The sequence below is a fragment of the Colias eurytheme genome, chromosome 18 (assembly GCF_061535395.1).
Source record: "Colias eurytheme isolate Ceu_HAF_F1 chromosome 18, ilColEury1 Martin Lab GWU primary, whole genome shotgun sequence".
Classification (NCBI taxonomy): Eukaryota; Metazoa; Arthropoda; class Insecta; order Lepidoptera; family Pieridae; genus Colias; species Colias eurytheme.
Window position 1 is genome coordinate 2,754,914 of NC_142997.1, and position 10,686 is coordinate 2,765,599.

Here is a 10,686-nt window from a genome sequence, read left to right on the forward strand (position 1 = left end):
CGTTCAAAATACGAATAAAATCATACAATAAAAAAAAATCTTGTATACATTCGCCACCTCCCACAGGTATGGCATTATCACACTTCTATTTATAATCATTCAGGAGTTGTTGAAAAAAAAATTTAGGGTGTTACAAATGGTTCGGCGAAAAAAAAAATTTGCAGATTTTCGGCGGTATGGCGACCATTTGGAATCGTCCGTAAAGTATGGCATGGCGATTTTCGTAAATGGCTGCACGCATGGGCGTAGCCACGGTGGGGCAGGGTGGGGCACTTGCCCCACCCTGGCTCTGACCTGGAAGGTACCTAACCAAATCTAAAAAACGTAATTATCTAGGTACTGACTACAAAACTAAATATCCTTTAAAAAATTCTCACTCGAAAGTTGTCAGTCGACATAAAAAAAATGCGATCTAAACAAAAAGCTTGCGCTTCTATGTTACATGATTTAAACCACTTTTGGTGCCAGAAAAAGTAGTGTAGTACTGTTACCCCATTCAAAGCTGTTTTTATTTAGCCAAATTCGCACTAAATTTCCCATCCAATTTCACTTTTGTTTAAGGATAATGTTACTGACCATAAAAGCACAAAATGCTGACAGATCCAGGTGGAGCTACGCTCGCAATCTTACATAAAAGTTTTTGGCCGATATCTTGGAAACTATCCATTAAGGCAAAAAATATTGGGAATTTTTTGTAGGTAGTAAAATTTTACATCTTTTATACCTTGTAAACTTTTTGTAAAACTTTCCGTTTACGATTTATGGGCTATTTAATGAGCCGGTTAATCATTTTTGGCAACTAACTCTTTAAATATTGGATTAATCAATGAAATGCATAGGCATTAATCTTATATATAAAAATGAATCGCAAAATGTGTTGGTAAGCGCATAACTCGAGAACGGCTGAACCGATTTCGATAATTCTTTTTTTATTATATTCCTTGAAGTACGAGGATGGTTCTTATGTAGAGAAAACGTAAATATGTACCACGGGCGAAGCTGGGGCGGACCGCTAGTCTTCTTCTTATATATAAAAATGAATCGCAAAATGTGTTGGTAAGCGCATAACTCGAGAACGGCTGAACCGATTTCGATCATTCTTTTTTTATTATATTCCTTGAAGTACGAGGATGGTTTTTATGTAGAGAAAACGTAAATATTATGTACCACGGGCGAAGCCGGGGCGGACCGCTAGTTATATATAAAAATGAATCGCAAAATGTGTTGGTAAGCGCATAACTCGGGAACGGCTGAACCGATTTCGATAATTCTTTTTTTATTATATTCCTTGAAGTACGAGGATGGTTTTTATGTAGAGAAAACGTAAATATGTACCACGGGCGAAGCCGGGGCGGACCGCTAGTATATTATACATATGTATTATCCATTTATTAAGATTACTTTATTTGAAACTTTTTTTTTCTAATGCTTTTTGAGTTATTTAACGTTTGGCGATAAATAGTAAATTTCAAGGTAGGTACCTACCTATGTATGTTTCGTATATATTTCGTACAAATAAATAATATTGAGAAGTTATTTTATATTCGGATGCTAGAATAAAATAAAGGAAAATATTTTAAAAAATGTATTAAAAATTTTCTATAAGTAAAAGAAAAAATAAAAAAAATTGCCGTTTCGGAAACGGTGAAAATCCACTTGCATTGGAAATTTCTTCTTCGTTTTTATTACATCCGTAAAAAACCCGCCGAGCAGCGGCATTTCTACATTATACGTGGAACAACTCAAAAAATATGGGCACTAGAAAAAAAAATTCAAAAAAAACTTGTAGAGAATAAAGTGACCTAAAAACTATGTACATACATGCATTTTATTCATTAATCCAATATTTAAACGATCAACCGGTTCATCAAATAGGCCATAAACCGTAAATAGTAAGTTTAACAAAAAAATTTTACATGGTATAAAATATGCGAAATTTTACTTTCTACAAAAAGTCTAAGCAACTTTTGCCCTAAAGTGGATAGTTTTCGAGATATCGGTGAAAAACTATAAGATTGCGAGCATAGGTCCACCTGGATCTGTCTGCATTTTGTGTTTATATGGTCAATAAGTGACCATTAACCTAAAACGAACATGAAATCGGAAGTGCAAGGTTTTGCTTTATTTACTGAGTTATTTAAAATGGTTTATTTTTCTATTTACATAGACCTATATTTTATGGTAAAAAGGAATCATATTATTGTATTAGACAGATAAACTATATAGTATAGGGATGAAATTTGCAACATAAACGGCTGTAGGTACCTTTTGTTTGTTTTGATTTAAGTATTCATTATTATTTCAGCTTGATACCGCCACGTGTTCTTGAAAAAAAAGGTATTTTTAGACAGACAGACGCACAACAAAGTCTGCCTGTCGGTTTGTCTGTCAACAAACTTTTTCTCAGGAACGCGTGGAATTATCAAGCTGTTTATATCGAATACTCAAAACTACGGTCTCTTAAAGCTGAAGCTGGTCTCTCAAACTTATAAGCCAACGCAATCAAAAGATACAGCCATTTTATGCTGCAAATTATCGCAAATTTCGACATTCGCAAGGCAATCAAAACCTACATTGTACCTACTTTCCGTGAACACATAGTCTTGAAATTTGGTTAAAAGCATTGTCTTATAGCACAGATAAAGGAAAAATTGCTAAAACATACATTTTAGAGTTACAACATAATAAAAAGTAGGTTTGTTCGGAGCCCTCGGTGCGCGACTCCGACTCGCACTTGGCCGGTTTTTTTTTTGCCCCACCCTGTGCCCATGGCTAGCTACGCCCATGGCTGCACGACGATGGTTACCTGTGCAAAAGTTAGCCTGGTACAAATGGTTGAATTGTTTTTTTTAAATCAACACATTCGCGTCGGTATGGCGGGCTGTAAGTCACACCGGAAAAGTATGGCATGACACTACCGCCTACTTCTTTTTTATGGGCTATCGGTAAATTCTAAAATTTTTGTGTTACAAATCGTTTGACTTCGCTATTTTTCCAATGAGTTCGACTAACGCCCACGCGACTAAGCCGCCGGTACCAGCGTTCACACCATCGTTTTTCTTTTTGTCATTGCGTACTAAGACCCCTGTAGAAACGCCATCCTGTTACAAATGACTCGAAATTTTGTGTCAGTATCTCCCGGTAAGGGTTTTGTCAAAGCACGTCAGCCACGCTTGTACAAATGAGTCAAAGGAACTCGTGCCGTTTTCATAAAAATTCATAAAGGACTCAAAAGTATGAGTTAGCAAAACGACATTACGTTTTGTGTTCGGGAATGTAGAATGTTTTTTTCAATAGGTATTGATGGAGTTGTTTAAGATAATAATTTATTTATATTTAAACTTCTAATTTATCTAACTTATTATAATTATTATTTAAATTAAGAATAAGTACTTACCCAAAAGTACAAAGGATATAGCCCAAATAATTGTTAGAGTTTTAAACATACCTAAATACTAAATAACCAATGCATTTCATGGTGCATTCACACATTCGTGTTCTTTATTCCTTTGCTAACTCGACGATATATTCGATATAGTCGTCTTCGTATACGAGTGTCGATGCGAACCACTGTTCACACATTCGTCTTTTCTGTGATTACGTCCGCAAACACCTATAGAAATATTGTAATATTTTATCGATACATACTCTCAAGGCGAATAGCTAGTTGTTTACGTATGCGTGTTCGTTATTCGCCTCGCTATTCGCACGAATGCGGAATGTGTTTAATACAAATGCACCATTAGACATATTTTATTGTTCATTTACATGCATAGCGATTAAAGCGCGTCACACACGGTGAAGATTTATCTTAAGTTACTGTAATATTTTATATTACAGTATCTTAAGGTATCCGGTATCAGCGTTCTGACCATCATTTTTCTTTTTGTCATTGCGTACTAAGACCCCTGTAGAACCGCCATCCTCTTACAAATGACCCGAAATTTTGTGGTAATCTTAATTATAAAGATAGTATACATATCCGCTACTGTTACGCACGCCGCACGGTGTTCATTTTATCTGTAATCACTGACCTAATTTACGAACAAAACTTTAACTTAATTAGAGCGACTAAATTTTCGAAGCTCTTTTTATGTTATTTTTGTTTGATTTGGTTGGGTATAGTTGCTTATTTAAATATTGTTTTACTGATATTGAAATTAATGAACTTAATAACATTATCTTCGTAAATTATATATCACTAACTTTAGTATTCATTTTCACTTGCATGGTACAGGGTACCATATAAATAGAAGTCCATGTGCTATTTCAGACTGTAGGTATTCCTGTATTCTATATCTGTGTCATATTTCATTAAACTCTAGCATTGCATGGAGTTACAAACATCCATTCATTCCACCACCAAACAAACTTTTGCTATTTCTTACCTGCCAACCTTAATTTTAATTACAATTTAAACTTGAGTATGCTCGCTACATCCATGCATCATATTTATTAAATAGATTTAATATGGGTTTTATTCGATTAAATAATACTCTATTCTTTAACAAACTAGCGGTCCGCCCCGGCTTCGCCCGTGGTACATGTTTACGTTTTCTCTACATAAGAACCATCCTCGTACTTCAAGGAATATAATAAAAAAAGAATTATCGAAATCGGTTCAGCCGTTCTCGAGTTATGCGCTTACCAACACATTTTGCGATTCATTTTTATATATAAGAAGATAATAGTATGCTATGCTATAAACTACATATTATAATATTTTGTCTATCAACAATTACTACTCGACCAAGCCAACTAGACGCTCGGGTGGAATGCGGCCTCCCCGCCCGCTTACCGCCTCAGGTACCGCGTTCGCCTTAGTACGGTTCGCAGCATCGACGCATTCGTACGTTTCGCATCGCTAGTTATTTCTGTACTTTTTATTATTAATCGTTAAAGCTTGTTGTTGACTGTTAAGTTTTTCGTTGTTATTTGTTTAAGTTTTTACTGTGTTGTTATTCATAGACAGCCCTCGAAATGGGGAAAAATAAGACTATTCATAGCGGAGAGCGAACAGTGATATTATTAATATTTTTTTTTTGCTATCTGTACCCGAGACATGGGCGGGTGACGTCACAGTTGAAAAGGGTCTAGTTGGCTTGGTCGAGTAGTACGTGATCGTATTTGTGACACGGCTCGTTAGTTGCTCATAAAACCTATATTATATTTAACCTTATTTTAACGTTCCAATTTCTGTGATAGGTACAAGAACGTATGTTCTTTTTTTATTTATTTCACATTTTCATTAAAAAGTTTAATATGGTTTAAAAAATATTTAAAATTATTCCTTCTGCCAGGGAACCATTCATCAGCCGCGCTCTTGACGACGGCAATCATCATTAGAGGTTTTTATATCGAGGCAATTTGCACAGTAAAGCTCATACCTACCCACTTTACGTATCCAGAGTTTAAATATTACCACAAAAAGTGCGATTTTCATATGGATTATTTTTGGGAATAGCATAATGATAACCTCTTTTAGTGCCCTTTTAAAATTTTGCAATATCATTCCCTGATGCTTAAACCTTACTTTTTTAACCTTTTCTACCTCAATAGATTGATTTCCCCATTCGATGCTTGTTTTCGTGTATGCTATTCATGCTTTTGCTTTTTAAATAAGAACTAACCTCTACCTTTTGGGATGTCTATTCAGTAGGTATTCGCTTTACAATTTGAAAAATATTTTGAATGAAGGCTCTGTAGATGGTTCGGTACTGTATTCTGATGAACATTTTTATGACGTGTATCGTACACTTTGTTACACGTTCTGCGTAACATCTGAAGATATCAAGATAGCATTGTGTAAATTTTATTGAGTTTTGTTTTGTTTATCAATTTATAAAAAATATAATCAAAGTTATTTTGAATTTATGCTACTTCATAAATGTCCTGAATTTGCTATTTTTCTTAATTTATGATTATTAAACATATTTTTTTATATACTTAAAATATACATATTAGGAACATTATTGTCGTAGGTGTTAATTAAAGTTCAACAAAGAGGCGGATATTAAATTTGGGTCATTGTCGACCAAAGTTTGAATAGCGTACTTTCCTTTTGTTTGACAATTTTATATTCAAGAACACAGCTGTTTATTCGATACATAATTTATTGATAATATCGAAAGTAAACAGCGAAATAATTTGTGTCAAACTTGTCTTATCTTTTTATTTTGCATCGCTATTTCTGTCTCTGAATACTTATTCTCAGATATTATATCAAAATTTATGTTTTATAATTTATATGCTGAATGGAAAGACAGATATTACAAATATTTATTTCACCTTTTTTAGAATTAAGTAGTACCTATAGTGAAGATCTCCATTTAAATTTCAATTCTCTTTTTGTCATGTAAATACTATTCTGAAATTATGTCCCACGTGCCTATAAAAAGGACAATTAATAGTCTGTCTAGACTCTAGACGAATATAATTTGCTTTAATATATTACACTCTGGGGAAAGTCCTCATTTAAATAATTTCATATGACCAAAATTTGCTAACAAACTGCGCGTTTTTATTACCTTGACCTTTCCAACATTAAAATGAAAATGAAAATTTCCGCCGTTTTCGTGATTTAAGCTCTTCCCAAACTGGGCCTTTACATCAATGTGTCAAAAAGTTTTTGCGTAAATAAGCTGTTGTTGCTTGCTCGTAGGAAAAGTAGCCGATCGATCGTGGTACGTGAAGATTGATGGGAAAGTGGGATCGTTTCCACAACTCCCAATTTGTCAGTGTCACGGGAACTGTCAGCGACGCACTCTAGCTTTAAGGCTGTTTGTGCACGGAGCGGTCAATTCGTCTCTGCTTTCTGTGTTCTGTAACGTAAGATTAATCTTGCAATCATAGACTACCTTTGCAAATTCTCAAATCCAGATGCACTTACCTATAAAGCTATAAACTTAGGAATTTACTTAAGGCCGTTAAACTTTATCAATTTGTATCATTGTATTTGTATGTATTTACATGTATGTATACATATAGTGCTGTTGCTGCTGCTATCTATAATATAAATTCAATTTTCATTTCACAAAACTTATCATTATATTTACTATTTATACATAATTAATATTTTAAGTTATGCTGACGCCTGACATCATTGATCAGCAGTATTATAATAATATTATCTACGAGTATTATACAATAAACGTTCAATTTCTGGAATATAACGTGCCTCTTATAAACTTTTTATCCCAATAGTAACTAACAATATCAATCTCAAACAAATTATGGCCATGGAACAATGGTGGTTGTTAACATTTACATTTATGGCAACCAGCTATATGACTGGCAGATTTACATATCCGCTGCCTTTAGAATACTTGTTAAAAATTTTGCTACTCTCTGAAATAACTCTTTAACCCATTGAGCCCCGAACGGCCCGATCGGTCCACTACACAATAGATTTTCTATTGTGTCTGTGATTCCGGGGCCTGAGTTAGAAACAACTCAATTCTACAATTCAATAACTGAGTTTACTGACATTTTATTACTTGTAATAATCCCGTAATAAACGTTGAAGGAAGAGAAGAAGTTCGATGTAAATATTATGTTAATTTCTGCATCCGCCATTCAAACAGCCCGTTTACGAATCGCTTAAAGTGTGGTGTTGCAAGCTGTCTAAAATATCTGCTTTGCGTCGGTAAAATTCGTGTAAAGCTTCAAGAAACAGTAGCAAGTCTGATTTCCATGAAACAAAAGGATACATTTCAAACGAATACAAAGATAAAATCAAGTTGCAGTTTGCGAGATTCCCTGAAATACTTCATACATAATTATTAATTATTAAGTTGAACAATGAACAAACCAACTATATTTTGCCAAATATAAATTTTCCTAGAGTAGCCTTTATCAATCTACCTATGAACTATAAATAAAGAAAAGATTGACAACCAAGTGTGATAAAAAGTTAATTAATTATGAAAATTAATGCAATAGCTGTTTGTTTTCTTTACGTTCAAATCAAAAAGTATTATCAATCAACATACAAAATTCAGAGGAGATCTAGCCCAATTACATTAATAAGGGCACACCTGTACATTAATTACAGGCATACTAAACCCTAATCAATGCGAATTAAACAGAATCGGTTAGGTCTAACGATCAATCTAATCAGAAATAAACTAGCTGGAGATAGACGTACAAAATCTATTTCCCATTCGTAAGTACATTCTCTAGTTGTTTCCATTAAATTAGTTCTAACTGTATCTAAATGTAGGTTACAAGTATTCCGAGATCTCAGTACAGTAACTGTAATAGCTGTTATTGGTGTATTTTCAATATAATGAAGCACGCAATATCTTCTATTGAATTAAATATCTATGAGATCGAATTAGTGCACGATGCAGTTTCAAGCAGCTGGTTTTTCAATAAACAAAATCATGATATTACCTATCAATTCCCGTCCGATTAGGGCCCTTCTGGCCTCCTCCACTCAAGCGACAGCTCAAGCCGAGGTTCGTGGTCCCCGTCAAGGGGGGACGCCCTTGTGCATGTCGCTACCAGGGTGAACCTTCAGTTCACCCCCGCGTCCGCGTTAAAATGTAGAAGCCCTTCTGGCTAACATTGAGAGACACCACACAAAAAAAAAAAAAAATACCTATCAATAGTTTATCTTTACAAGTGTTACAGATTTACATAATTATTATGAAATTGGGATAATGGTTTCGTATTTAATTATTTTTTATCATCACCATTCATTTTAATTATTTTCTATTGTTTGTATTAGTGTAAAAAGTTACTTTAATGTAATTAATGTAAGTATTCCCTTGACTTCGTTACAATTTATTATCATGAATAATCCTTCTATACAATTCTCTACTCAATCAAACTTCTCTAAAACTTGGTTAGGTCTAAAACTATTTTACAAAATTTAACATTTATAATACATATTCTTTGAATTATTTATGCAGGCGGCGTTCAGAGCGAACATCGTCTGCAGCAATCTAGTTATTTAATAAAAATTAAAAAAAACTCAAGTTATAATTTTTAAACTGTATGCAGTTTAGATGTTGCATCAGTAATCTACCGTCATACGAATTAAACCTGATACTTGCATACAGGCAAATACGCCGGATTCAAAATCGGTGTCACGACTATTACATTATCATAGTCCGAGAGACCGATGCGTAATGTTGTAAAATGAAATATGTATAGATTCTATTTTATTTTAAACTCTTGGGCAAACTATGCATTCATTTTAAACAAACAAGAAAATGTAATCAACATCAGAAAGCACTAAGTATGATATAAATATTGTATATTATTGAGAAATGTTTGTTTCGTAACTTACTTTAATTGTAGATTACTTACAAAATTACGCATTTACATCTGAGTCATCAGTAACGAAGCTACACTATAATTTGAAATATGATCTGTTAACAATTTCCCAACCAGCGCTCTGCCTATAAGGCCTCGAGGAGTCGATGAATGAACGACATTGGGCATTCCCTGTCCATTGACTCAGTGTTTTGTTGTAAAAGTTACGTAATGTAGGCCAATAGAAGAGGATAGTAGACGGTATTTTTGATGGCCTTGTGACTAGAAAATTTTGATCCGCTATGACGTTGATAAGGAAAGTAGGTACATCCTTATGTACTTCCACATTTCTAATCTGATGATTAGATATATGATTATAAGGATGATGAAATGTGTTATATCATCAAACATTGTTTAATATGGAGAGCTTTAGAAATAGGTATATTTGTTTGTTTCAAAGTTCAGCACAGCTCGTTGATAGTCAAATGGAAGGAATTTAAGAAGATAAGAAATATAACTTTATTTGTTTCAGTTAGGCCAGATTTTTCAATGCTTGGATAACACTTATCCGTCCAATAAAGTAGGTATTACACGATAATATTAAAATGTCACGTAAATTGTCAAATACGGGCAATTAGAATACATTTTTAAAATGGTAGGTAGTTTTATACATTATTTGACGAATAAGTTTTAACCAAGGATTGAAAAATCAGCTCTTAATAAAGAAATTGATATGTAAGATGATCTATAATCTATATGCATAAAATGCAACCTCGTGATAACTAAAATCTAATAATATTAATTAATCTACCATTGACTGCAAAATATCCTTAAATGTTATTTAGTAGTATTTCTCTTTTTACTATAATTTACATGGAATAGGAATAGGAATACCAAATAAGCTCTGACACACATAAAGATTTCAAAACCAAGCCGGATTCTAGGCAAAAGTACCTCTAAATCTAAAGTCTAAGGTCTCAAGAAACCCACAGTGAAATTAAAACCGGACTTTCGAGTGCCCTCAGCCTAGCTGTATTTGAAATTCGGTTTACCCCAACGTTGTAGTCTGACTCTTGTATGTATTTATTAAAATATTTTTTTTTTCTATAAAAAATGATGAACATTTTTTCGTGTTCGGTGTTAGTATTCAAGAATTTCTGTGAGCATTTTTAATTATTTCTGTCGCGCATTGATTCGAAATTCTAATAACAGGAAATATGCGATAAAATATTACTCGGTATGCAAAAAGAAGATTATACAATATATCGAAGCTCTAAATTTAATTTAGCTTCCTCAATCTCTATAAAATAATGTACCGTATTATTAAAATAATTGATAGCTTAAACTACATAATGTAATTAACGTTGGTGCGTGCAAATTTTATCTTACGTCTATACCTATTTTCTTTTTAATTCCTTCTACTCC